General features: G+C 44.0%; 1 protein-coding gene, 1 long non-coding RNA gene and 3 gene segments (V, D, J or C); 2 read left to right on the forward strand and 3 right to left on the reverse strand.

Annotated features, from left to right (window-relative positions):
- Positions 1–26,681, forward strand: part of LOC105008451 — a 966,635-nt gene that overhangs the window by 926,710 nt on the left and 13,244 nt on the right.
- The window catches only part of LOC105009329 (Ig kappa chain V-III region MOPC 63), a 784,483-nt gene that overhangs the window by 472,073 nt on the left and 285,729 nt on the right, over positions 1–26,681 (forward strand). The gene's annotated exons all lie outside the window — the stretch shown is intronic.
- Positions 1–26,681, reverse strand: part of LOC114829915 — a 587,221-nt gene that overhangs the window by 410,535 nt on the left and 150,005 nt on the right.
- LOC114829916 overlaps positions 1–26,681 on the reverse strand; it is a 334,989-nt gene that overhangs the window by 235,841 nt on the left and 72,467 nt on the right.
- Positions 20,161–21,134, reverse strand: LOC117593637. The gene is made up of 3 exons (XR_004575091.1): positions 20,959–21,134; positions 20,372–20,530; positions 20,161–20,270 (listed from the first exon to the last, which is right to left on the reverse strand). It is a non-coding gene; the product is annotated as an uncharacterized LOC117593637 (long non-coding RNA).

Here is a 26,681-nt window from a genome sequence, read left to right on the forward strand (position 1 = left end):
TGGGGCATGACTTTGAAAATGTAATGCCAAATGTCTTTTCATTAATATTTTTACATTGACGGTGAATGTACATACCAGTACATAAAAATTCTAATGCAAATCACATGATTGAATTTAAATTTTCATATTTACTGAAATAATGTATGGAGGACTAAATGTGCCATAATATGAAATAAATAAATACATTATTAAATACTTAAATATATACATAAATAAATAAATACACATTGCATGTGCATTGTTTACACTTGTGTGTCGTCCAAATGCAATAGACTTTTCATTTGGATGGTGTGAGGTTGTATATCATCCAAATGCAATGGGGTGGGACCTAACCCATTTGATATAGCTGTCCTCATTGGATGGCAGTGTTTCATGCTTGGAACACTGTAATTGGACACTTGAACAAACTATCAGATGTGAGCTGTCAAACAAGTACCTCAGGAGAAGGATTTGTTCCCATCGAGATAGATAATGTAGCAATGTGCTTTAACGATACTTGTGTAAAATCTCAGTACCAAGAAAACTTTATATTTTTTTCCAAACAAGGTTTAAGATTAGAAATTTGTGAACGCAAGCTTTTTATTTCTGTTTTGTCATGTACAATCTACAGTTTTTAACTAAACGTAACTGGTAGCTCATGAATAGTTAGTCTTTTGATAGCTATAGCCTTGACGTTAGCTACTGCATCTTTCATCAGTAAGCTTCCACGATATAGCTAGCTAGTTAGGAAGATGGCGAGGAGTATTTCACAATTACTTCAAGAAGCAGCAGACAGGCTGGAGAAACCAACAGAAGACGGTTAGTAATAGTAATTTTAACTTAGCCTAACAACAAAAATGCTAAATAACTGGTAAATTAACAATAAAAAATTGTTAATTTACCAGTTAACAATTTTTTTATTGGTGGACCGTCTTGGGCGTGTTGAAACTTTGAACGTGCCGACTGTGATCACCCCATTGCACCCGGTTGATGGTAAGTAGCCTAGTTAGCTGTACTACTGGCAAAAATCTTATTAGTAAAATAATTTGCGATTAGCCTGTACTAGCCATACGATTAATATTATATTGGAAGTATAGTTTTGAACAACACTAAATGTCCACTCTAAATAATTTCTAATGTGCCACCACATTAAAACCACATTAAAACAGAGCAGATAATGAATAACTGACAACAGTTAATGATTGGAATTGAGACAAGTTATAAATGCAAAATGTACAGGACACTAAGTGCATATTATGTATTACACTTACAAAAGAAACAAAACACTTCCATGAAAGGCTTTACGTAAACTTCATTGCAAATGAGAATAGGACTTTCTAAAGATCATGTTACTACTGCCACAATTACAGATAATTGAATTGTGACAATATATATGTTTAACCCAGTTGCAGATGGGTAGTGAGAGATATTGAGCATGAAATGAAATTGAATTAAGCATGACACAATGTATGAGAGTACTAACTATCTCTGTACGGAGGACACTAGGTAGAAAATGTGATGCCCCATTACTGATGGGTCCCAAACACCTAGTCCATACCTCTTGCTAGAAACTGTGTATGTGACTGTCATAGGATTCTCTGAATAGACCCTTGGGTCATAGGTTGGAATACGCCATACAAGGGTATTTTGTAGGATAGACTATTTATTTTAATAGTCTGTGTAATGGTTGGTTATTCACACTGACCACCTCCTGTGTGTCCTGGTATTAAAGACTGTGTTTACGTTGTAATCATTGGAGAGAAAATGAAAGAACTATGGAAGGTTATCATCGTAAACCTCATGCTGAATAAAGGCTCTCCCCTGACTTCTGGCTGTAGTAATTTTGTTCATGGATAAAAAATTGAAAGAATCTAACAGTAGACATTCATACTGTTTGAAACTGAAAATATAAATTTGCTTGTTATTGTTAGGGATATATGTCAGGGGTATAAACATTGCTCCAATTGCAACTGAATTATAATTATTTAGAAAGTGTACCTAATATTTTGTTCACCCAGTTTATAGAACATAAAACTTAAAAAAAAACAACCATTGAGAGATTCATAGTTTTTTTCTGGACCACATAAGTGGAGCTAGCCAAGAAGAGCGAATGTCTCCTACTGAGTGAGTGAGCAGGCAAGCGACCATTGTTAAATGGAGTAGTGGTTAGAGACGCTTACTGCCACGTAGTCGACCGGGGTTCAATCCTTACCACAGACCAAACAAAGTAGGGGTTAGGATTTGTTCAGGATATACTAAAACTTCTCTGGCTACAGGCTTCAATAGAATGCTATATTACTACATTATAGTAAGCCTAAAGTAAAACTGTTTACGCCTATATTGCGATGTACGAACTGTACCGGAGGAGAACGTATTAATATGATATGATTGTCAGATGTTTGTTTTCTAAGACATATTAAGAGTAATGCAATTATTGTAAGTCACTCTGGATAAGAGGTTCTGCTAAATTACTAAAATTTAAATATATAGCTACACTAAAACTTTGCTGGCTACAGGCTTCAGTAGGTACGTATATAGTAAGCCTAAAGTATGGTTATTGCGATGGATGAGCTGCACCAACAATGAACTGCTCTTGATTTCGATTAACATTGCATAGTTCACCTAGCGTAGTTTTTCGCTATTCAACTGTCATGGAAAGAAATGAACCAGCCATGGAATGTTTGGACTCATTGTTTTCATTATATGTACTGTACAGTATAGCTAGTAGCTAGCCATCTATAGTTATTTCAATTTTAACGCATTGAATGTAGTGTAGCAACCCTGTTATACGTTGTAGGGAACTAGTTTTGAGAACCACTGAGTTTCAACTAATTGGTTTCACAATACAGAAATAAACAGACACCACACCTCTACACATGGATCATGTGCAACACTACCCGCTGTTTAAATAGTGTAGTGGTTAAAAGCACAGTCTGCCATGTAGGAAACCTTCGATCTAATCCAGGCAGAGACATCACCATTCATTCCTTCTTGCCAGGATTGCCTGGTTCCTTTTCTTGTTTATACATATTTTAGAGGCTATGCATTTAGAACATGTGTATAAAACAGGTTAAAAGGCAGGGATTCTGTTCAACAATTTACCACATTTGTGGGATAACATGCCTTGTTATACCTCTGACACTACTGCCATTTTTTTCTAATTACATTTTTGATGTCTACCTAACCCACATGGTAGCCGGTTATGCATTTTTTTATACATTTATTTTGGGCACTTTAGCTTTATTGGACAAGAAGTTGGGGAAAGATTCTCCAAATTACAACCTATACTACAGCAGTACTCGGAGCACTTGACCACCCTAGGGAATTGAAAATTATTTTGGTGTGATTTAACTATGTTAATGGAATGGCATTCAGATTTGCTTAGGTATCATTATTTTGCTGCAGACTCAAACCATTTTCCATTTCTGTTTTTTTAATAACTCAAGTCAGAACATTATTACGTCCTTATAGCAGAGGTGTGCCAATGAATTCAAGAAGGCCTTTTGGCATCCAGGGGCAAATCAACTTAAAAACACATTTTGCTGCCTGGCAAGAAAGTCATCTGAAGAACTTCCCATGAAGTGTGAAAAGGAGATGCTGCATGCTGTAGGACAGGGTGAAAGGAGATTTACTGTTCAGGGTAATACAATATAGAACGCTAGCTAATTTAGCCTGTCTGTACTTAAGTTAAAATATTTGAAGTGGATGTGATATTTTTGTAATGATTTGTCCAATAACTTATTTTATTACAGGACATGACAATAACTCTGAAGACCTAAAAAGGTTTATCTACGAAGCCTATCCAAAGCTAGCTTCATGTGGAGGATTTGAATTATTGAAAATATCAGGGTCCACTCATAGAAAAGACCTTGTAGTTATAGCATGCCCAAATGTGGGTTACACAGTTGATCCTTTGAAAAGTCAAGAGGCGTCTGTAGGACAGGCTGTCATCTACATCAGCCTACTACAGTTGGACATTGATACAACATTGATGGCAAGTTGCTACTCTCTCTTAAAGCCAATCTGAACCATGTCAATGCACATTGACTTGCACATTACAAGTATTGGTATTGTTTATTCAGTTTGCAGGATTCTTCAGAGCAATCGGAACCACCAAATGGGCCCATGGTAAAATGTATATCATGTCATCAGTTTTTGCAGTTCTGCCTCATGAGGAATATTAAACAGCTCTTACATTACTTTAGGTATTACAATTTAAATGTTGTATGTCGCTGGTTTTTTACATGATCATTTAAACTTTAAGTAATTGCAATTATTTGTGTAAGTGCATTGATCCAGACCTCAGACAGAGAAAGAGGAGTGGGAGAAGCAAGTAGTGAGTAGTCACATGGACTCCAGCAACCTGTTATTAGGTATTGCTGGGGTGGCCAACTAATTGTTATTGTTAATTTCCTTCTCATTGCATTGCATTGCATCATCTTCCGCTTATCCGGGGCCGGGTCGCGGGGGCAGCAGTCTAAGCAGGGATGCCCAGACTTCCCTCTCCCCAGACACTTCCTCCAGCTCTTCCGGGGGGACACCGAGGCGTTCCCAGGCCAGCCGGGAGACATAGTCCCTCCAGCGTGTCCTAGGTCTTCCCCGGGGTCTCTTCCCGGTGGGACGGGACCGGAACACCTTCCCAGGAAGGCGTTCCGGAGGCATCCGAAACAGATGCCCAAGCCACCTCAGCTGACCCCTCTCGATGTGGAGGAGCAGCGGCTCTACTCTGAGCTCCTCCCGGGTGACCGAGCTTCTCACCCTATCTCTAAGGGATCGCCCAGCCACCCTGCGGAGAAAGCTCATTTCGGCCGCCTGTATCCGGGATCTTGTCCTTTCGGTCATGACCCAAAGCTCATGACCATAGGTGAGAGTAGGAACGTAGATTGACCGGTAAATCGAGAGCTTCGCCTTGCGGCTCAGCTCTTTCTTCACCACGACAGACTGATACATCGACCGCATTACTGCAGAAGCTGCACCGATCCGTCTGTCAATCTCCCGTTCCATCCTTCCCTCACTCGTGAACAGGACCCCTAGATACTTAAACTCCTCCACTTGAGGCAGGCACTCTCCACCAACCTGAAGTGGGCAAGCCACCCTTTTCCGACTGAGGACCATGGCCTCGGATTTGGAGGTACTGATTTTCATCCCCACCGCTTCACACTCGGCTGCAAACCGTCCAAGTGCATGCTGAAGGTCCTGGCTTGAAGGGGCCAACACGACAACATCATCCGCAAAGAGCAGAGACGAAATCGTGTGGTCCCCAAACCTGACACCCTCCGGCCCCTGGCTGCGCCTAGAAATTCTGTCCATAAAAATTACGAACAGAACCGGTGACAAAGGGCAGCCCTGCCGGAGTCCAACATGCACAGGGAACAAGTCTGACTTACTGCCGGCAATGCGGACCAAGCTCCTGCTTCGGTCGTACAGGGACCTGACAGCCCTTAGCAAAGGACCCAGGACCCCATATTCCCGAAGCACTCTCCACAGGATGCCGCGAGGGACACAGTCGAATGCCTTCTCCAAATCCACAAAACACATGTGGACTGGTTGGGCAAACTCCCATGAACCCTCCATCACCCTGTAGAGGGTATAGAGCTGGTCCAGTGTTCCACGGCCTGGACGAAAACCACACTGTTCCTCCTGAATCCGAGGTTCTACTATCGGCCGTATTCTCCTCTCCAGAACCCTGGCATAGACTTTCCCGGGGAGGCTGAGAAGTGTGATCCCCCTATAGTTGGAACACACCCTCCGGTCCCCCTTCTTATAAAGAGGGACCACCACCCCGGTCTGCCATCCCAGAGGCACTGTCCCCGACTGCCACGCGATGTTGCACAGGCGTGTCAGCCAAGACAGCCCCACAACATCCAGAGACTTGAGGTACTCAGGGCGGATCTCATCCACCCCCGGTGCCTTGCCACCGAGGAGTTTCTTAACCACCTCGGTGACTTCAGCCCGGGTGATGGACGAGTCCACCTCTGAGCCTTCATCCTCTGCTTCCTCAATGGAAGACGTGACGGCGGGATTGAGGAGATCCTCGAAGTACTCCTTCCACCGCCCGACGACATCCCCAGTTGAGGTCAACAGCTGCCCACCTCTACTGTAAACAGCGTTGGTAGGGCACTGTTTCCCTCTCCTGAGGCGCCGGATGGTTTGCCAGAATCTCTTCGAGGCCAGCCGATAGTCCTTCTCCATGGCCTCACCGAACTCCTCCCAGGCCCGAGTTTTTGCCTCCACAACCACCCGGGCTGCAGTCCGCTTGGCCTGTCGGTACCCGTCAGCTGCCTCTGGAGTCCCACAAGCCAACCAGGCCTGATAGGACTCCTTCTTCAGCTTGACAGCATCCCTTACTTCCGGTGTCCACCACCGGGTTCGGGGATTGCCGCCTCGACAGGCACCGGAGACCTTACGGCCACAGCTCCGAGCGGCCGCTTCAACAATGGCGGTGGAGAACATGGTCCACTCGGACTCAATATCTCCAACCTCCCTCGGGATCCAGTCAAAGCTCTGCCGGAGGTGGGAGTTAAAGATCTCTCTGACAGGAGACTCGGCCAGACGTTCCCAGCAGACCCTTACAGTACGCTTGGGCCTGCCGAGTCTGTCCAGCTTCCTCCCCCGCCATCGGATCCAACTCACAACCAGGTGGTGATCAGTTGACAGCTCCGCCCCTCTCTTCACCCGAGTGTCCAAGACATATGGCCGCAGGTCAGATGAAACGACAACAAAGTCGATCATCGACCTGCGGCCTAGGGTGTCCTGGTGCCACGTGCACTGATGGACACCCTTATGCTTGAACATGGTGTTCGTTATGGACAAACTGTGACTAGCACAGAAGTCCAATAACTGAACACCGCTCGGGTTCAGATCAGGGGGGCCGTTCCTCCCAATCACGCCCCTCCAGGTATCACTGTCGTTGCCCACGTGGGCGTTGAAGTCCCCAGTAGAACGATAGAGTCCCCAGTCGGAGCACTTTCCAGCACCCCTCCCAGAGACTCCAAGAAGGTCGGGTACTCTGCACTGCCGTTCGGCCCGTAGGCACAAACAACAGTGAGAGACCTATCCCCGACCCGTAGGCGCAGGGAAACGACCCTCTCGTTCACCGGGGTAAACTCCAACACATGGCGGCAGAGCTGGGGAGCTATAAGCAAACCCACACCAGCCCGCCGCCTCTCACCATGGGCAACTCCAGAGTGGTGAAGAGTCCATCCTCTCTCAAGGAGTGTGGTTCCAGAGCCCAAGCCGTGCGTAGAGGTGATCCCGACTACCTCTAGTCGGAACCTCTCAACCTCACGCACCATCTCAGGCTCCTTCCCCGCCAGCGAGGTGACATTCCACGTCCCTAGAGCTAGTTTCCGTGTCCGGGGATCGGGTTGTCTAGGCCCCCGCCTTCGACTGCCGCCCGATCCTCTCTGCACCGGCCCCTTATGGTCCCTCCTGTGGGTGGTGAGCCCACGGGAGGGCGGCCCCATGTCGCTCGTTCGGGCTTGGCCTGGCCGGGCCCCATGGGGAAAGGCCCGGCCACCAGGCGCTCGCGAACGAGCCCCAACCCCGGGCCTGGCTCCAGGGTGGGGCCCCGGCTGCGCCATGCCGGGCGACGTCACAGGACACACAATTTTCTTCTTCATTAAGGGGTTTTTGAATTTCCTTCTCATTTCATATACAATTACTGAAGATAATTAGAAATGTCAAGGTTAAAGAGAAAGAATAAAAAACAATACATTTAGCAGTGATTACATCCCAAGGTCTTACGCTGCTATATTATTGTGCTGGTGGAGTTGGGTCAGTTTCCCTTCTCCACTAAGTTCTCCTTCTCCACTATAAATCCTTGTTGATATTGTTAAAGATAATTTTTTTACCCTATTCTTATTCTATTCATTATTCTGCAAATTAATGTAACAAATGGACTGTTTTAGATTAGGCCTGAAATTGCTTTAGACTGTTCATGGTTGCCACGTATAGAAGATGATCTAGGTCAACATGCCCTGTTCTTAGAAGTGATTATGGCCACAACCAAGGCGCCAGGCCTCAACCCTATCTTATCAACGACCCTGTTCAGTTGGCACCAAGATAAAGCTGCCTGTATCTCTGTATTCTTCCTTTTGTGTAGGACACTAGGGGTAGCTCAGATCAGGAGGTCTGGTAAACTATGACCTAGAACTATGGTTGCCATGGCAGTATAGGGTTCTATCTTGTTTTACTATTAGTATGATGACTTGTTTTGTATGTATTTCATAACATTAGAGATGATATTTTGGGGGCTGACAGGGGTAGTATAAAGAGCTGGAAGCTATAATAAGTAGTCCGAGCAATTATGATACTACTCAGTTGGTCTCTGTACTTATACTCTGTTTTGTGAAAGCAATTGTTCCCGTGGATCCACATAATTAAACTTGAAATAGTCAACTGTTATACCAGACTCTGAGAAGTTTTTACTTGTATAAATCAACATTTTCAACAATACGAGGAATGCATTTTCCGAATTTTCCCAGTCTCCTCCTGTTTTGAACTTAGGGAGGGCATGAGGTCCTGGCCCACATCTGCAGAGTACCTGGCTTGGGGGACTGTTGTGGAAATTCTTGAACTGATGTATTCTTGGTTCTATACATATATGAATTAGTTACTAGTTAAAGTACTGAGTACCCATGTTTGGATAAGAAAATGAATGTAGGAGAGGGGGATCTGGTGTTTAGGGTCATTGTTGACTGGTATCAGCAGATTATAAGGTTACTCATCAGTGTCTATCTGTTGTTTGTCCAGATGCTGTGTCTTCTCCTAGAGTTGATGAGGTTACCCATGTGGGGGAGGATAGCTTGCCCCTTGTGTGAGGCCTAGGTAGTAATAGAACAAAGGGAATGTGCTCTGTTGAGTTAGGACAGCAACTTACACCCCTTTTCACTGTAATAAATACTGTTGAATGACCTGTATTGAGTTAGAGACTCCTCGGGTGATTTTGTTTGTAAGCGTTTGATGCGTCTCTCTTATTTGCAAATAATAATAAATGGTTAAATTGTGCCAGGATAATTTTGTCTCTGTTTCTTACTCCTTTAAGAGTGTCGATCGATGGAATTAGCATCACAGGGACCCGTTGCTGTCCCTGTCCAGAGTCCTCCTGGTTGTGTTGCAGATCGAGACGATGCCTGACGATTTCAGCTGCCACTGTGCTGACACCTCCCCCTCCCCGGTGTTGTCCCTTTCGTTGTCCATCAGGTCATCCGACCTGGACTAAGTTTAAATAGACTCTAGACTCAGCCCACATGCACTTATTCATTATTACAATTGTGATCTTAATATGTTCACTTGGCACAGCCAAAAGAGGACTGGTCAACCCTCTGAGCCTGGGCCCTCTCTACGGTTTCTTCCCTAAATCTTGGCATTCTTAGGGAGTTTTTCCTAGCCACTGAAATTCAACACTACTGTTGTTTGCTCATTGGGGTTTAAGGCCAGGTGTTTTGTAAAAGCATTTTGTGACATCTGCAGATGTAAAAAGGGCTTTATTGTAATTAATGCAGTGTTGCATGGGCAAGGAACCAGGTGCAGGCACAGGTAGTCGGTGTGGTTCTTTAATGATAGAAACAAACAAACACAGAGCACAACAAAACACACAAAAGCAAATGGCTGGCTAAAGCAGCAAAACGGCAATACATAAAAGTTCTCAAGACTTACATTCAACAGCAACAGACAACGGCAACGGCAAACACGACAACAACAATGATCCACACTGTGGGGAGCAGAGGGGAACCATTTAAACACTTACAAATTATCAGATAGGGACCTGGTGTGCGTGATTAAGACATGTGACAAAACAAGTCCGGGATGTGTTCGTAAGATACAGCAGCTGCTCACCGTACCATGACATTTATAAATACATTTGACTGATGTATTATATTTGGGTAAATCTGTAAATCCTTTAGACTGTCAGTTTTTTTCTATATTATTCTGTCCAAAATGGCTTCAGCTACTGTCAAAGTGTTGGGAGTCTTGACTAGACTGCAGTTTAAGTATTGTCATAGATTTAAAAACCTTTTTCAACAATTTAATTTGGTTACTGTGAAACATTAACTGTAGTTGGGGAGCAATTGAACAATTTCAATTGAAAAACAAACTGAAATCTTTGAGAACAAAAAAAATCACAATAACCTGGTTGCATAACTGTGCACACCCTTAAACTAATACTTTGTTGAAGTACCTTTTGATTTTATTACAGCACTCAGTCTTTTTGGGTAGGAGTCTAATAGCATGGCACTTCTTGGCGTGGCAATATTTGCCCACTCTTCTTTGCAAAAGCGCTTCAAATCTCTCATTAAAATGCAAATCAATTTATAACATTTTTGACATGTGTTTTCCTGGATTATTTTGTTATTATTCTTTTTCTGACTGTTTAAATAAACCTACCATTAAAAATGTAGACTGGATATTTCTTTGTCAGGTGGCAAACGTACAAAATCAACAGGGGATCAAAAATATTAATCCCTTACTGTACCTAGAGGTAGATGAAAAGATTCCAGACATCCTCAAGCATGCACCTGTTTGGCTGAAGAGTAAGAGAAAGGTATGACTGGAGATTACAATACTTCTTTTTTAATGGCTCATTGTGTGCTTGTACCAAAATGTTCTAAAGCAACAGTCAAAAACCTTTTTTGAGAATTGCATTTCTCATGCATACAGTAGCTTTACAAAAATGCTTGCTGGAGGCTATTTACAGGGTGCTAAACAAAGCATTTATTGTTGGGTAACAAGTCTTTCATATCAGGGATGTAGCCTTTCTGTATGAAGGTCTTAATTTACTATAAATTATCATTGATCATCATGAAGTCCGAAATCACCAAAGGACCAAAAAGCAAGGTGATATATTCTTGCTTTTATAAATGAGAAAAAGTTTTATGTGTTGTATTTCCTGATGAAAACTCAACCAAATAGCTCATTTTATTTTTGCAGTATATGAAGCCCATGTTGGAGCTGGAGTTTGTGAGTAACTCATCAGTGTAGTTGCAAATTGAAATGATGAGATGTTTACTTCTCCTAATTGATATGCTTGTGGATTTTGGTTAAAATTAAGTATTGCTACATGCTCTGTAGTTACAGAAGAAATTTGGAATCAGCTTGGAAGACTGCAATACGCAATAACCAAGCCGTTGTGCAACTCAACCTCCCCCCTGAATGTTTGTGTTTTTTCAGGTTTCCAGGAGCAGGTGGAGCAAGATGTTGAGGAAGGCACAGATGAAGAACCAGCACCTGAATAAATTAGACTTTTTTAGTAGTACCAACTTTAGTGTGGTGAATAAGGTACTTTACGTATTTTTTAAATAAATTGCTCAAGCAGTACCATTTATTTCATGGGACTTTTATTTTGATATCATGCTATCTGCATGGGGGACTAATCTCTCCATGCTCACACTCGTTCAATAAAGAAAAAACACAAGAAGGCATGAGAAGGCACGTTACAAGACGATGCATGTATGGAGTCAGAGATTGGAAAATATTACTGTAACCTTCAACTAAAGTGTTCCTTGAAGTGTTTTACCACTCTGTGCTTGATTTGTTTTGGTAGTAATAATTTGAGAATAATTTCTAAAGTTGCTAGCTAGCTCTCCAACGTCCAAGTTAAGCTAATGGTGGCAGCCTTCCCTGGATCACCACTCTCTAGCACCCTTTGATATGCGGAGCGAGGTATGTGGTTCATTGTAATGTACTATTTCATTTGAATTCATTTCATACGTTCATATAAATGGTAATGAGATTAATTTCACATGATAGCTGTTGCCTGCTATGCTGTTATCAATGTGATGCTTGCTTGCTAAAGTGCATTTGTCAAAGGAATATTTTGTATCTGGCTAAATGGCTAAGTTTTTCCTTTGAGTTTTCACGGTGAAGGTGTCATGCACACTCATCTGAATTAAAATACACCTGTATGGAAACACTCCCAAGCCTGTTTATTCCAAGTTGAAGGGCTGCTACAATTCTCATACCATTTCTAAACATTTTGTATACTCTGATAATTGTGACACCAAAAGAGAAAAGATTAGGAATAGAATTTACAGTACAAACTTTTAGTATGTTAAGCATATAGCATTGTTTATCTGCTTATTTCTAAGATTTGTTTTAGGTCTACAGCAGGGGTGTCCAAACAGTTCCAAAGACGGCAGAGTGTCTGCAGGTTTTCGCTCTGACCTTGTATTTGATTGACTAATTAGGTGTGGAATCTGAGCATTAACAATTACAATATGTATGTACGTTTCATTGGAAGTGAATGTGCTTAGGTAATGAGAACAACAGAAACCTCTCTGTTTAGATTATCTCTCTGTAGTTTGCGCTCTACTAACCCCAGGAATGTTTACATTGATCATTTGGCATGGGGGTTATTGTCTTGGAAACCTGATATTTGCTAGGTAGACACACCATTCAATGCATATATCAGCTTGTAACCAACATTATAGTGAGAAGAGATTGAGTGAGATGAGATTGAGGTTGTGGATGGAAGACCAGGTCCGTAACCTCATGAACAAAACTATCTAATGCTGCAATAAATAATTGAATTACTCTCTCCCTTGACAAACGGGTATGCGATAATTATTACAACCACTATAAGAAACGGCCAATTTCTAACATAGGTTACTAATTGGTTAGTTTCTACCCTCACCTAGTTATTTAGGTGTGAACTGGGAACCAATTTATGAGAAAAAACTAAAACCTGCAGACACTCTGCCCTCCGTGGAACTGTTTGGACACCCCTGGTCTACAGTTAAAGTATATTTTAACCAAATTGGTCAGTTTAATTGGCTTTTCATTGAGAGGGTCACTTGTGTTGTTTTGCACCAGAAGTACCAGTAACTTTTCTAATCCTGAACAGGCTGTGAGATTCAGTACCTTTGTAAAACCTAAAAGGAATGTTACAAATGTCTCAGATACATTTCTTGTACTTCATGAAAACTTTATTTTAGATTATCCTCATAACGTTACTTACAGTACCAATTGGGGATGTAATTGTGTGTATGTTCAGGCAACTATTATAACGTTACTAAATATCATCATTAGGCCTTTCAGAGGCCCTCACATTTCTACATCCTGAATATACTTGGGACGTAACTTTAGTTAGCTGACACCACAGGTACGTACAGACGACGTTTCACAAATACGTAACCGTGACTTCATGGAGACAACTACAACCACCATCACATCCACAACCCCAACCATAGTTATTGCTACAACTACAGCCATTTCTGAAACAGGTGCTGTTCCAGTTGTAATACCCAGAGTGCCTCAGGCTCTGCAGCACACAGTAGTTCTGCCAAAAGGCTTATGGGTCTCAAGACAAAAAAAGCTGGATGAACAATTTGCCAAAATGATAGCACTTGATTTTCAGCCATTATCTAGTATACTACAGCTTTCCTACAGCATTCCAGATAGGAGAACTCTGTCACGCACACATATTCCCAGACTAAATGAGAAAACTAGGGCATGTGTGGAGGAAATGATGAAGAACGGTTGTGATCAGGCTGTGTTAATCACCACTGACTGCTGGACATTGAATACCAAGTAGTGAGTGAGGCTCCTTGAGGCAATAAAACCCACCACAATGGTGTTGCAATTAGCATTGTCTAGCAACTAGTAGTACTGTATGTTTCAAACTTCAAATAGCTTTATGGGTGCCCTTTTACACTGAGTAGTCACATGTGTGATTATAGTGATGATGGAGAACATGTGATATGAATGATCCTTTCTAACCTTATTAAAAGTTGACCTCTACTGACCAGTGTTCCATGTCACTGTCTCTTCCCCCTCAACACCTGCAGTAGGTCCCAGCCGTAACAGTTCAGCCACTGTGCAGGTTTTTGTACGACTCTGTATCACTGTTTGAACACAAATACACTGTTGAGATAGTGTAAACTCTGACAGTAGTAATCTCTTGAATCTTCAGTCTGGACTCCACTGATGGTCAGAGTGAAGTCAATCTCAGATCCACTACCACTGAATTTAGGTGGAGTCCCAGACTGAAGTATGTTGGAAGAGTAAATTAGAAGCTAGGTTTCTGCTGGAACCAGGCCAACCATTCCAGCAACCACCATTCACATTACTGCTGGTACTACATTTCAGAGAGACTGTCTGTCCTGGGAGAACAGCTTCAACTGCAGGTGACTGTGTCACAGTGACCTGACCTCTGGATTCTGAAACCGAGACAAAAAACCAATAATTATACAACATTAGGTGTTAAAAACACATAATCAACATTCTCAACAGTCTTTTAGTTTACTAAAATAGTTTACATTTCATTACATAAAGATTAAACCAAATGTTCTTTACCTTTGAAGCAGAGAACAAGTGTCCAGATGAAGATGCCCATACAAGTCATGCTTGTTGTGGTTTTAGAAGTATAGCTGTACAGCTCTCAGTCATGAAGTTTTCAACCCACTGGGCTATAAACACTATATGAGGAACTGGGCAGATGGATTATGCAAATTATTGTTTTGCATATATAGTAGATTAGGCTTCAATTATTTTAATTACCCCTCCAAGAACTGCCACCTTAACGTGGTGGAGGGGTTTGAGTACCCGAGTGACCCTAGGAGCTATGTTGTCTGGGGCTATATGCCCCTGGTAGGGTCTCCCAAGGCAAACAGGTCTTAGGCGACGGGTCAGACTAAGAGCGGTTCAAAACCCCCTTAATGATGATTAAAATTATGAGTACCGTGACGTCGCCCGGTATGGCGCAGCCGGGGCCCCACCCTGGAGCCAGGCCCGGGGTTGGGGCTCGTATGCGAGCACCTGGTGGCCGGGCCTTCCCCCATGGGGCCCGGCCGGGCTCAGCCCGAACGGGCGACGTGGGGCCGCCCTCCCGTGGGCTCACCACCCACAGGAGGGACCATAAGGGGCCGGTGCGAAGAGGATCGGGCAGCAGTCGAAGGCAGGGGCCTAGACAACCCGATCTCTGGACACGGAAACTAGCTCTAGGGACGTGGAATGTCACCTCGCTGGCGGGGAAGGAGCCTGAGTTAGTGCGTGAGGTTGAGAGGTTCCGATTAGAGGTAGTCGGGATCACCTCTACGCACGGCTTGGGCTCTGGAACCACACTCCTTGAGAGAGGATGGACTCTTCACCACTCTGGAGTTGCCCATGATGAGAGGCGGCGGGCTGGGGTGGGTTTGCTTATAGCTCCCCAGCTCTGCCGCCATGTGTTGGAGTTTATCCCGGTGAACGAGAGGGTCGTTTCCCTGCGCCTACGGGTCGGGGATAGGTCTCTCACTGTTGTTTGTGCCTACGGGCCGAACGGCAGTGCAGAGTACCCGACCTTCTTGGAGTCTCTGGGAGGGGTGCTGGAAAGTGCTCCGACTGGGGACTCTATTGTTCTACTGGGGGACTTCAACGCCCACGTGGGCAACGACAGTGACACCTGGAGGGGCGTGATTGGGAGGAACGGCCCCCCTGATCTGAACCCGAGCGGTGTTCAGTTATTATACTTCTGTGCTAGTCACAGTTTGTCCATAACTAACACCATGTTCAAGCATAAGGGTGTCCATCAGTGCACGTGGCACCAGGACACCCTAGGCCGCAGGTCGATGATCGACTTTGTTGTCGTCTCATCTGAGTCGTATGTCTTGGACACTCGGGTGAAGAGAGGGGCGGAGCTGTCAACTGATCACCACCTGGTGGTGAGTTGGATCCAATGGCGGGGGAGGAAGCTGGACAGACTCGGCAGGCCCAAGCGTACTGTAAGGGTCTGCTGGGAACGTCTGGCCGAGTCTCCTGTCAGAGAGATCTTTAACTCCCACCTCCGGCAGAGCTTTGACTGGATCCCGAGGGAGGCTGGAGATATTGAGTCCGAGTGGACCAGGTTCTCCACCGCCATTGTCGAAGCGGCCGCTCGGAGCTGTGGCCGTAAGGTCTCCGGTGCCTGTCGAGGCGGCAATCCCCGAACCCGGTGGTGGACACCGGAAGTAAGGGATGCCGTCAAGCTGAAGAAGGAGTCCTATCAAGCCTGGTTGGCTTGTGGGACTCCTGACGCAGCTGACGGGTACCGACAGGCCAAGCGGGCTGCAGCCCGGGTGGTTGTGGAGGCAAAAACTCGGGCCTGGGAGGAGTTCGGTGAGGCCATGGAGAAGGACTATCGGCTGGCCTCGAAGAGATTCTGGCAAACCATCCGGCGCCTCAGGAGAGGGAAACAGTGCCCTACCAACCCTGTTTACAGTAAAGGTGGGCAGCTGTTGACCTCAACTGAGGATGTCGTCGGGCGGTGGAAGGAGTACTTCGAGGATCTCCTCAATCCCGCTGTCACTTCTTCCATTGAGGAAGCAGAGGATGAGGGCTCAGAGGTGGACTCCATCACCCGGGCTGAAGTCACTGAGGTGGTCAAGAAACTCCTCGGTGGCAAGGCACCGGGGGTGGATGAGATCCGCCCTGAGTACCTCAAGTCTCTGGATGTTGTGGGGCTGTCTTGGCTGACACGCCTGTGCAACATCGCGTGGCCGTCGGGGACAGTGCCTCTGGGATGGCAGACCGGGGTGGTGGTCCCTCTTTTTAAGAAGGGGGACCGGAGGGTGTGTTCCAACTATAGGGGGATCACACTTCTCAGCCTCCCCGGGAAAGTCTATGCCAGGGTTCTGGAGAGGAGAATACGGCCGATAGTAGAACCTCGGATTCAAGAGGAACAGTGTGGTTTTCGTCCGGGCCGTGGAACACTGGACCAGCTCTATACCCTGTACAGGGTGATGGAGGGTTCATGGGAGTTTGCCCAACCAATCCACATGTGTTTTGTGGATTTGGAGAAGGCATTCGACTGTGTCCCTCGCGGCATCTTGTGGAGGGTGCTTGGGGAATATGGGGTCCTGGGTCCTTTGCTAAGGGCTGTCAGGTCCCTGTACAACCGAAGCAGGAGCTTGGTCCGCATTGCCGGCAGTAAGTCAGACTTGTTCCCAGTGCATGTTGGACTCCGGCAGGGCTGCCCTTTGTCACCGGTTCTGTTCGTAATTTTTATGGACAGAATTTCTAGGCGCAGCCAGGGGCCGGAGGGTGTCAGGTTTGGGGACCACACAATTTCGTCTCTGCTCTTTGCAGATGATGTTGTCGTGTTGGCCCCTTCTAACCAGGACCTTCAGCATGCGCTGGGACGGTTTGCAGCCGAGTGTGAAGCGGTGGGGATGAGAATCAGTACCTCCAAATCCGAGGCCATGGTCCTCAGTCGGAAAAGGGTGGCTTGCCCACTTCAGGTTGGTGGAGAGTCCCTGCCTCAAGTGGAGGAATTTAAGTATCTAGGGGTCTTGTTCACGAGTGAGGGAAGGATGGAACGGGAGATTGACAGACGGATCGGTGCAGCTTCTGCAGTAATGCAGTCAATGTATCGGTCTGTCGTGGTGATGAAAGAGCTGAGCCGCAAGGCGAAGCTCTCGATTTACCAGTCAATCTACGTTCCTACTCTCACCTATGGTCATGAGCTTTGGGATCTTGTCCCGAAAGGACAAGATCCCGGATACAGGCGGCTGAAATGAGCTTTCTCCGCAGGGTGGCCGGGCGATCCCTTAGAGATAGGGTGAGAAGCTCGGTCACCCGGGAGGAGCTCAGAGTAGAGCCGCTGCTCCTCCACATCGAGAGGGGTCAGCTGAGGTGGCTTGGGCATCTTTTTCGGATGCCTCCGGAACGCCTTCCTGGGAAGGTGTTCCGGTCCCGTCCCACCGGGAGGAGACCCCGGGGAAGATCTAGGACACGCTGGAGGGACTATGTCTCCCGGCTGGCCTGGGAACGCCTCGGTGTCCCCCCGGAAGAGCTAGAGGAAGTGTCTGGGGAGAGGGAAGTCTGGGCATCCCTGCTTAGACTGCTGCCCCCGCGACCCGGCCCCGGATAAGCGGAAGAAGATGGTATGGTATGGTAGGCTTCAATTATTTTAATATATTTTACTTTGCAAGTGTTAGCTTGCATAACATCAAACAGCACCTTCTTCAATAAGATCATTAAATGTATTTCAAATTGTATGACTCAATAACATATTTTTATTGTGAGGATAATATATAATTCACTGTCTGTTTACTCATGCTTGTTCTCAGATATAAGTTCCTCAATTCAGCTAGTGAACACTTCTCTTAACTAAAGCTGGTAGGATCCTCTGATAAGAGTTGTCAGTCCTTTGTGACTTACACCACCAACAGAAAATCAGATAATTTGGATTAACACGAAAGGGACACTCAAGGGGCCAATCAGATTTCAGGTGGGGCAAGTTCCCTGACTGCCTACCTTCTAGATCCACCAGTGTTCTCTGAAGTCCCAATTCAAAGCTTTGCATGCCCACACCAGTGTGTTGCCACTTTGACATGAGCTATATCCCGTCTAGCCATGACCAGTGTTTAGACAAGTGAGTGTGACATCACTTTGACGTGAGCTGTATCCCTTCCAGAGAATGTGAGTGGAGCGGAGCAGAAGTGCAGCAGGTCCTATTTGACTGGAGAGTAGAGTGACACCAGACTGGGTGCTAGAAGGCTTACGCTCAACATCACTTCAGTATCACTCCAATACCGCTCTGAGTAGAATCACTTCACATGGCCAGGCCACACCTGCATTTGTTGGATACTAGTAAAAAGTAAAACATTTTAATAAATAATTATTATAACATATTATTGTTAAAATAGGTTCTTACTTGTTCTAATGATTAGATTGTCTGCTAGATGTTTTTTACTTGATGTCACGGTATCTTACTGAAAAAATGCATGTGGACTTGAATAATGTGCCTTCCCCTCTATATATACTTAAACAATATTTGCAGATAATTCTTATAAAAGCTTTATCTAGTATGCAAATCATTGTGGTTAACAACTCCTTACACAGATTCAATTTGTTTCCTAGTGTTTATCAGAAACAACCCATCACTACTGAAATACCCAAAAAAGTAAACTTCGCTCTACTTTTCAGGAAAATATGATTGCTTAGTTAACACCAATGTTATGCCCAAACTTTGTAAGTGAAACTTGCATTGTTCATCTTAACACCAATCACACAGTAAAAAACCTTTTTTATCGAACAGTTTATCCTAAGCATTTCTAGGCACTTTGAAATGCTGGGAAGCTTCTATAGTGAAACGTTCCAGAACCAAGTCAGTTTACTAGATTTGCCCTGGTCAACTGTAAGTGCTATAATTGTGAAGTGGAAAAATCTAAGAGCATCAACAGCCCAGTCACAAAGTGGTAGACCATGCAAACTCACAGAGGGAGGCTACTGAGTGCCCCTGACCTCAACACCACTGAACACCTTTGGGATAAATTGGAACGGCGATTGCGAGCCAGGCCTTCTTGTCCAATATCAGTGCCGATACTCACAAATGCTCTTTTGCCTGAATGGGCATCGAAATGCAGTTAAACCAGAAGTGCAAATAGAAGAGGGCAGAGACTTACATGTATAAAGTATAATGTATGTCACAGATGTGACATACAGATGTGCAATGTATAGATGTGCAATGAAGGCACATGCAGCACAAATGGCAATTCTAAATGTGCAAGTAGAGGAGGGCAGAAACTGTACAAGTATAATGTATGTTACAAGTGGGATGGATAGTTGAGGCATGATGAGACAAATGCAAGTACAAATGTCAATTCTAAATTTGCAATCCAAGCAAATTGTACAACCAGTTGAATTTGAAGGTGGCACATCTGCAACTGAAATGTAGGGACAGTAGCATTGAGGTTCCCGAGGTGGACGTACATGTATCAACTGAAAAATGCAAGTACAATGGCAATTCTAAATGTGCAATGAAGGCAAGTTCAACTGACAAGATTTCAACTTAAAACTTCCTTATAATACTTTCCAAGGCAGTGTCAGAGACCAGTACTACAAAGGGAGTAGTGCAACAACATCCCTGGAGGTAGTACTAAGCAGTACTGGGCGAATTGGTATGGTTAGTGTATAAGATTTTGTAAATGCTACATTGCTGTTTTTGTTATTTTTCATACCAAATGTGAGCTTACATTTGTGATTCATTTTATACTAGTGAAATTGATTAATTCTGTGTACAAGAATATACTCATCTAGGCATGAACAAACCAGCTACAGTATCTCATAGAAGTGAGTACACCCCTAACATTTTTGTAAATATTTGATTATCGTCACAATAAGTCTTGTGCAGGAACCCAAAAGCAGACCAGGACAAGGTAAGTAGAAAATACAAGGCAAGTAGTTATTTGGAATTTAAATGTGGAAAACGATTAGGTCCAGTTGGTCGACAGGGAGTGAGGCTGGAAGAATGGAGGGTTGTGTGCTGATCCAAAATGTGCTGCAGTGAAGTAGACAGCCAGGCAGGTGTGAGTGACAATCCAGGTGAGAAACTGTAGACAGAGGTACAGGCGGCAGATTAGCGACAGGCAACAAGACAAAAACAACAAAAGACTTTCCAAAACTAGCAGCTGGATACGAGACCTAAACATACTGGTTACGCTAACGATCCGGCAGGGAATGGATGTCTGGTCGCGGCTTATATGGTGCAGAGAATGGTAATCAGGACCGGGTGTGCAGATCGCAGCAGGTGTAAGTGGTTGGAGATTCAGCCGGTATGTGTTCAGGAAACTCAGGAAAAACAAACTTCAGGCTAGAGCAAAAACAAAACAGGCTCAAGATGCTGGGTTCATGACAATTATATATTTTCATGTGTGCCACTGGAGTCCTCTTCCACTTGACATCACAGAGCTGGTTAGATGTTAGAGACCTTGCACTCCTCCACCTTCTGTTTGAGGATGCCCCACAGATGCTTAAAACCTCTTAATTGAAACGTCCCGGCAACGGGACACCAAACGTTTATGTCACAAAGTATGCAAAGTGTTGTAAATATAATTTTTTTGTTATAGGCATATTATATATGTGCAGAAAGCTAAGAATCTCATTAATCTAACCGCAGTACACAATTTAAAGTAGCTATTACGGAAACAAACTCGTATGCAAGTGTTTGAGTATAGTCAACATCCACAAAATGGCACCAGGGTCGCTAGTTTGGCGTCTGATGATAAATTGTGTACTTACAATGAGCCGTCTTCTGATTTCTCATCATGATGGTCCCAGAGATTTAGCCAAGTATCGTTTTGTCTGATAAATTCAGTTTTTTATAATCCAAAACGATTCATGTTCTCCACAGCGTTGTAAAACAAAATCCAACTCGGAGCAAAACTATTCAGGATATTCAAACCTTACTAGGTTTTAACACCTAGTAATATCAATTGACAGAGTCTCTAGCATTTAACAAGCCATAGTTTATCCTTCTGCGTTGCCTATATGCTTCGCACCACGTAAGCAAATACATGTAGTCTGGCACCGGTTACATGCGAGGGCATGTCTTTGGTAGCACGTAACTCCCTCAAACGACGACCACTGGATTTGAAACTCGCTAGGTTGAGAGCACACGAGCAAATTTTGAACGATCACCTTCAGACGCACACACAGGACACACCAACCGTGCGCACCACACCCACAAATCTTCAACCAAACTTGACTATTGCGCAAGACACATTGCTGTCGCTGCTCACGAAACTATACTCTGCATTTAAAGTTTAAATGGCTACTCCTAAGTGGAAAAGCAACATAGGAGACCAATTTGGACTTTATTTTTGGAAGAAAGCATGGACTGTGAGTCAAGCAACTTGGTGAGTACAATAAGATAGATTACCCAAGACATACAGTGTATTTCCATTAGCATATTTGGCTATGTTATGCTATGTTAGGCTATGTCATATAGTTTCTGAGTATTTACTGCCAATTGGATCACGTCATTATAGTATATTTCAGTTCATAATGTCCTTATATGTAACCAATTGTCTGTGATTTGGCTACGACACTTTGTGGCTGTTTCTTATGGCCTATTCATCCCCATATTTCTCCCTGAATTACCAACAGTGATTCAGGAGGTACCTCTGGCTCTTGACCCCCACTGTGACGCCATCATCTGACTAGACATTTCAGAGATTTCCCAGAAGTCGATAAGTCTCCCCCTTCTTTCTCCTATTCCCTTCTACTCTTTTCCTTTCTACTCCTGCCAACTGTTTGCTTACTATCTATGTGTGTAAGGAGGCATAGATACCAGATATGATCTAACATCATATGTGGTGATCTAAAATATGATACAAACACCACATATGATGGTAGATCACCACATAATATGCAAACACCACATGTTAGATCGTTGGAACTGCCTCCTTGTCACGCCTCCTGTTAGTACCTTTATGAAGGAAAGCTAATTTTCCATCGTGTAACATTCCTGGGAGTGTGTAACCCTTATATTAATCACTTTTGCACTGTTGTATGTTCTGTGTATGTATGAACTTCATAATGTGTCCAATTTGGCACAAAGTGGCCAATCTGGAAAGGACACTTTGGGCTTGCTTTTAAAATGAGTAAGTAGGTCATTGAATTTTATATCAAATGGCCTGAAACTTTACCCAGATCCTGTTGACATCTAGTAGATCAAGTGGAAAGTTCTTCCAGGTTCCTAATCCATGTTTGGCCTTGACCACTGCAACTCAAACATGATGAGGGATTTTGTTTTTTACTTCTGCCAAATCTATTGTGTTATACTTTCCTGCATTAAATAATAATAATTCCTGCAAACTACAGAGTGTCTCCTTTCAAATGCTACTAAATAAATCTTTCTACTATACTCAGGTCATGAGCTACAAGTATTTAGATTTGGGTACATTTTAGGCGGAAATTGACTTTTTTTGCCCTTGAACTAAGATGTTGGGTTTAGGTCTGGAGATATGCTTGGCCAGTCCATCACCTTTACCCTCAGCTTCTTTAGCAAGGCAGTGGTCGTTTTGGAGTGTGTTTGGGGTCATTATCATATTGGAACCCCCCCCCCCCCTCAGCCCAGTCTCCAAAGGGAGGGGATCATGCTCTGCTTCAGTATGTCACAGTACATGTTGGCATTCATGGTTCCTTCAATGAACTGTAGCTCCCCAGTTTGACGCGTCTCTCATATTTGCAAATATTAATAAAACTGTTAGAATGTGCCAAGAGAACTTCGTCTCTGTACTTCCTTCTAAAAGAGTTCTGATCGATAAAATTACCATCACACTGTTTGTATATATCTATTCTTTATTTGTTTCCCTATTCAATTTTGACACACTACTCCTTTATTGTCCAATTAGATAATCTCTCTGATTGACATATTACAAGCACCTGTGTGTGTCCCACAGTACCCTATAAAAGCATGTGATTTGCAGTGTTTTTCATTGTACCCTGATGAAGACCGCGTGTCTGTCGAAACGTTGGTCTTATTAAAACAAAATTGTATAGGCATTTGAGTTTAGAGTGTGCAGCTTTTTCATTCATTTTATTTCCATTTCGTACCCCCCTCGTCTACTAAGGTGTGCGTTCTTTCTACCTTTATCCTGCAGAGTGATTGTGGACAGTTGTTGTTGGAGAATTGCCCAAGGTCGTTAGGAGTGTGTGAGTTAAGGGCTGCAAGGCACCCTGAAGTATATGATTAAATGAATGAATGAGGAATGAATGGTTCGGCTGTTAGAAAATGTGAAAAGAGAACAAGGCACAATAAGAAGGATATATTGCGGATATATGGGCGTTTGGCCCCATGAAGCTACACGGTTTGTATAGGTAACGTTACTATCACAACGTTTAAAGTGACCATACTGAGGGAAAGGGATAATATAATACGAAACGTGAGTAGTGACGGAAAAGTGTTAATGAGATATCCAACTACGTGGACATCTACTCAAGAAGTAATTTGGATAGATGTCTGCCAGATAATGATTTGGTCAACTCATCCAGAATTACATGGGCCTATGGGATACAGGAGTGTGAACTAGTAGTTGAAGTGTAGATGTAAAATTTCGCAAACAACACTTTTTGAGAAAAAGGACAGCCAGTGACTATACAGGAATATAGTTTCACAGAAGTATAAGAGAAGTAATAGCAATATTACAGTCACTACATTTTGTCTAACTATACTAAGGGAAAGTTAGAACGTAGTTAGGCGTATATCTACAGAAAAAAGGGATGTATAAAACACCCTGGATGACAAAAGTAGAGGTTGTTTGGATAGAGGTAGGAGAGATCAGAATCTGGTCCAGCCATCCAAGTTTGGATGCTCATATAACCAGGCAGCTAGAGCAACCACTGAAGATAATTTGGTTTGCTGATCCATATGGGCACAACAACACTATTTGAGGTATTGCCAGAAAAACAAAGTCTTTGTCAGGACTCAGCCCTCCTGAGCTGTGTCTGTCATTACATCTCCCCAAGTACCAGCCTCCTTGTTCCCAGCACTCCACGAAGGCACCCATCATCACCACTGATCCTGAGCACCTGCACCAGTCTACACACCTGGGGGGCTGATTGCCACTCTCCCTATAAATAGGAGAGTTCTGCTTTCAGTCCCTGCCGGATTATTGTACAGCCACATAATTATTACGGTGTTCTCTACCTAATTAAGCAAGCTATCCTATTTCCCGAGTATCCTGTTTTGGTTATCTTCTGCTCACCGTGTTTTCTCCCCCGTTCGTTTCCAGCCCCTTGTTCCGAGACCCGTCCTGTACCTCCCTCCCAAACCACCTTTCTGCCTTCCCGTTATCAACCTTCGCCTGGACTGACTCCCCGCTCTGTTAACTGAACCCTGCCTGACTATTCGACCATTCTTGCCTCCCGGACTTCGTACCTCTGCTACAATCATCATCATTGTCCTTTTACCCCGGTGTCTGTATCTGCTTCTGGATCCTACCTCTGTCCTGAGTCCCGGGAATCGTGACAGTCTTTGTCTGCCAATTATTGTAAATATATATCCCTTGAGAAACAACATTACTGCTACCACAATCTCGGTAACCATAATTAAAAAGGAATATCTGTCGTGATCCAGACACTGGTGATGTATTAGACAGGTTACAGTTTGCACATACGGTAGACAAGCAGGTCATGTGAATAGAAGTAACAGGCGGGAGTATTTGGTCTAGTGTTCCAGAACTAGATAGACCCATAATTAGACAACAGCAGAAGCTGTCAGAAGAAGTGTGGTTTTAATTAACCTTGGGGAAATACATGATCAGACCATACACTTATAGAAAGGTGTTTAAAAGGAGGAGGCTCCAAAATAGATCGGTTTAGAGAACGTACCAGGCTTGGAGAGGGGATGTTTAGATTACCTTGTTTATGACAAAGATGTATAAGGGAGAGGTGAATGTACAACAGTTTGAGAGATTTGGCTGTCATTTGTGTATTGTAATGTGGCAAAAGTTAAATAAATGAAATTGCAGCTGACAGTAATTGTTTTTGTTTGCTTGTGTGTAGTTTTTGGTAAGTGGTGGAACTGTCAGATTTGATTGAAAACACTTAGATAGATAAGGGGGGACTCTAGGCAGTAGTCCCAGAGGAGAGAACGCGCCATGTTAAATGGCAGATGTCCCAGTAAGAGAACTAGCCAAAGGAAGGGAGTCCCAAGAAGAAGGGATTTTGGCAGAGCAGAAAACGGTATCTATCATTCCAGTCTAGAACATACAGGTAAAAATGGCGGGTACACCAGTTGAGATTTTAATGAGGAGGTTTCCCCTGTGAGGAGGAGAGATTAAGACCATTTCTGAGGCCCCAGAGAAAAGGACCAGGAAAATGGCAACAAAATGGCCGAAAGAAGGGATATTTGATGTGTCATTATGCGAAGAGGTAGACACCATCGTAAAAAAACTATAAGAGCACTGACATCACAGAAAAGCGGAAACGAAAGTGAAGTAAGGTGAGAGAGGTGATTAAACTGTTCCTAGAAGAGGGAAAAGGTCAACTGGCTAGTATAGCCACGGCCAGGGGTATGCTAAAGAAAGACGAGGAGAAGTCAGAGGAAAAGGTAAAATGGACCACCAGTGTGTGCTGGGGATGTAATCAGGCAGGGCACAACAGAGGGAGCTGTCCCACAAACCCATGGCCTGATAGAGCTGGGCCGAACCAAGTTCAAGTAAATAACAGAGGCACACCAATGATGGTAGATACTGGAGCTACTTACATTTGTGTAAGTCCAAATTATGCCTCACACCTCCCTATGTCAGGAAAATATGCTAAAACAGTAGGATTCTCGAGAAAAAGGCAGCTGATACCCATGATTGCTCCATTACACCTAGCTACGAGCGGACACTTCCTGTTTTAGTTTCAGCACATACCCCGATGAACTTACTGGGAAGTGATGCATTATGTCAATTGGGACTAAAGATTCCATGTTCACTGGATGGAATAATAATAGAGGAAACAGGGGTCAAAAGACAGATGATGATGCAACAGGCATCTTTAGCAAATGTCTACTGGATAGGGGACATAGAAGAGGGAGTCAGCAAGGTTATTTCCAAATGGGGGAAGTACATCGAGGCACAAATGCCGGAGGCCAGAAGGCCCTCTATGAATTACCATTGTACATTAAGATATGAACAACTGTGGCTGATACATGTAAATGGGAGACCAGCTCCTATTACATCACAATATTTTGTAAACAAGGGGCAGCAATGGAAGTATGTGATTCACAGGGGTCAGATTTGATTTCCAGATGGTTTGATGTGCCTGGGTCAGACCTGCACATCACTTTGTTGATAAATAAGGGTTTCAGAGCTAAGGATTTGGGCCCAATGATGAAACGAGCTAGGCAGGAGCAGTGGGAAAAAACAGATAACCCTCTCATCCTTTGCTTTCCCGAAAAATATTTAATCAAGGTTCTCTGTTTTGCAGAAATGATTGGAGAACCACAGGAAGTGGAAAACACTACAGGC

Source organism: Esox lucius, chromosome 21 (assembly GCF_011004845.1).
Source record: "Esox lucius isolate fEsoLuc1 chromosome 21, fEsoLuc1.pri, whole genome shotgun sequence".
Classification (NCBI taxonomy): Eukaryota; Metazoa; Chordata; class Actinopteri; order Esociformes; family Esocidae; genus Esox; species Esox lucius.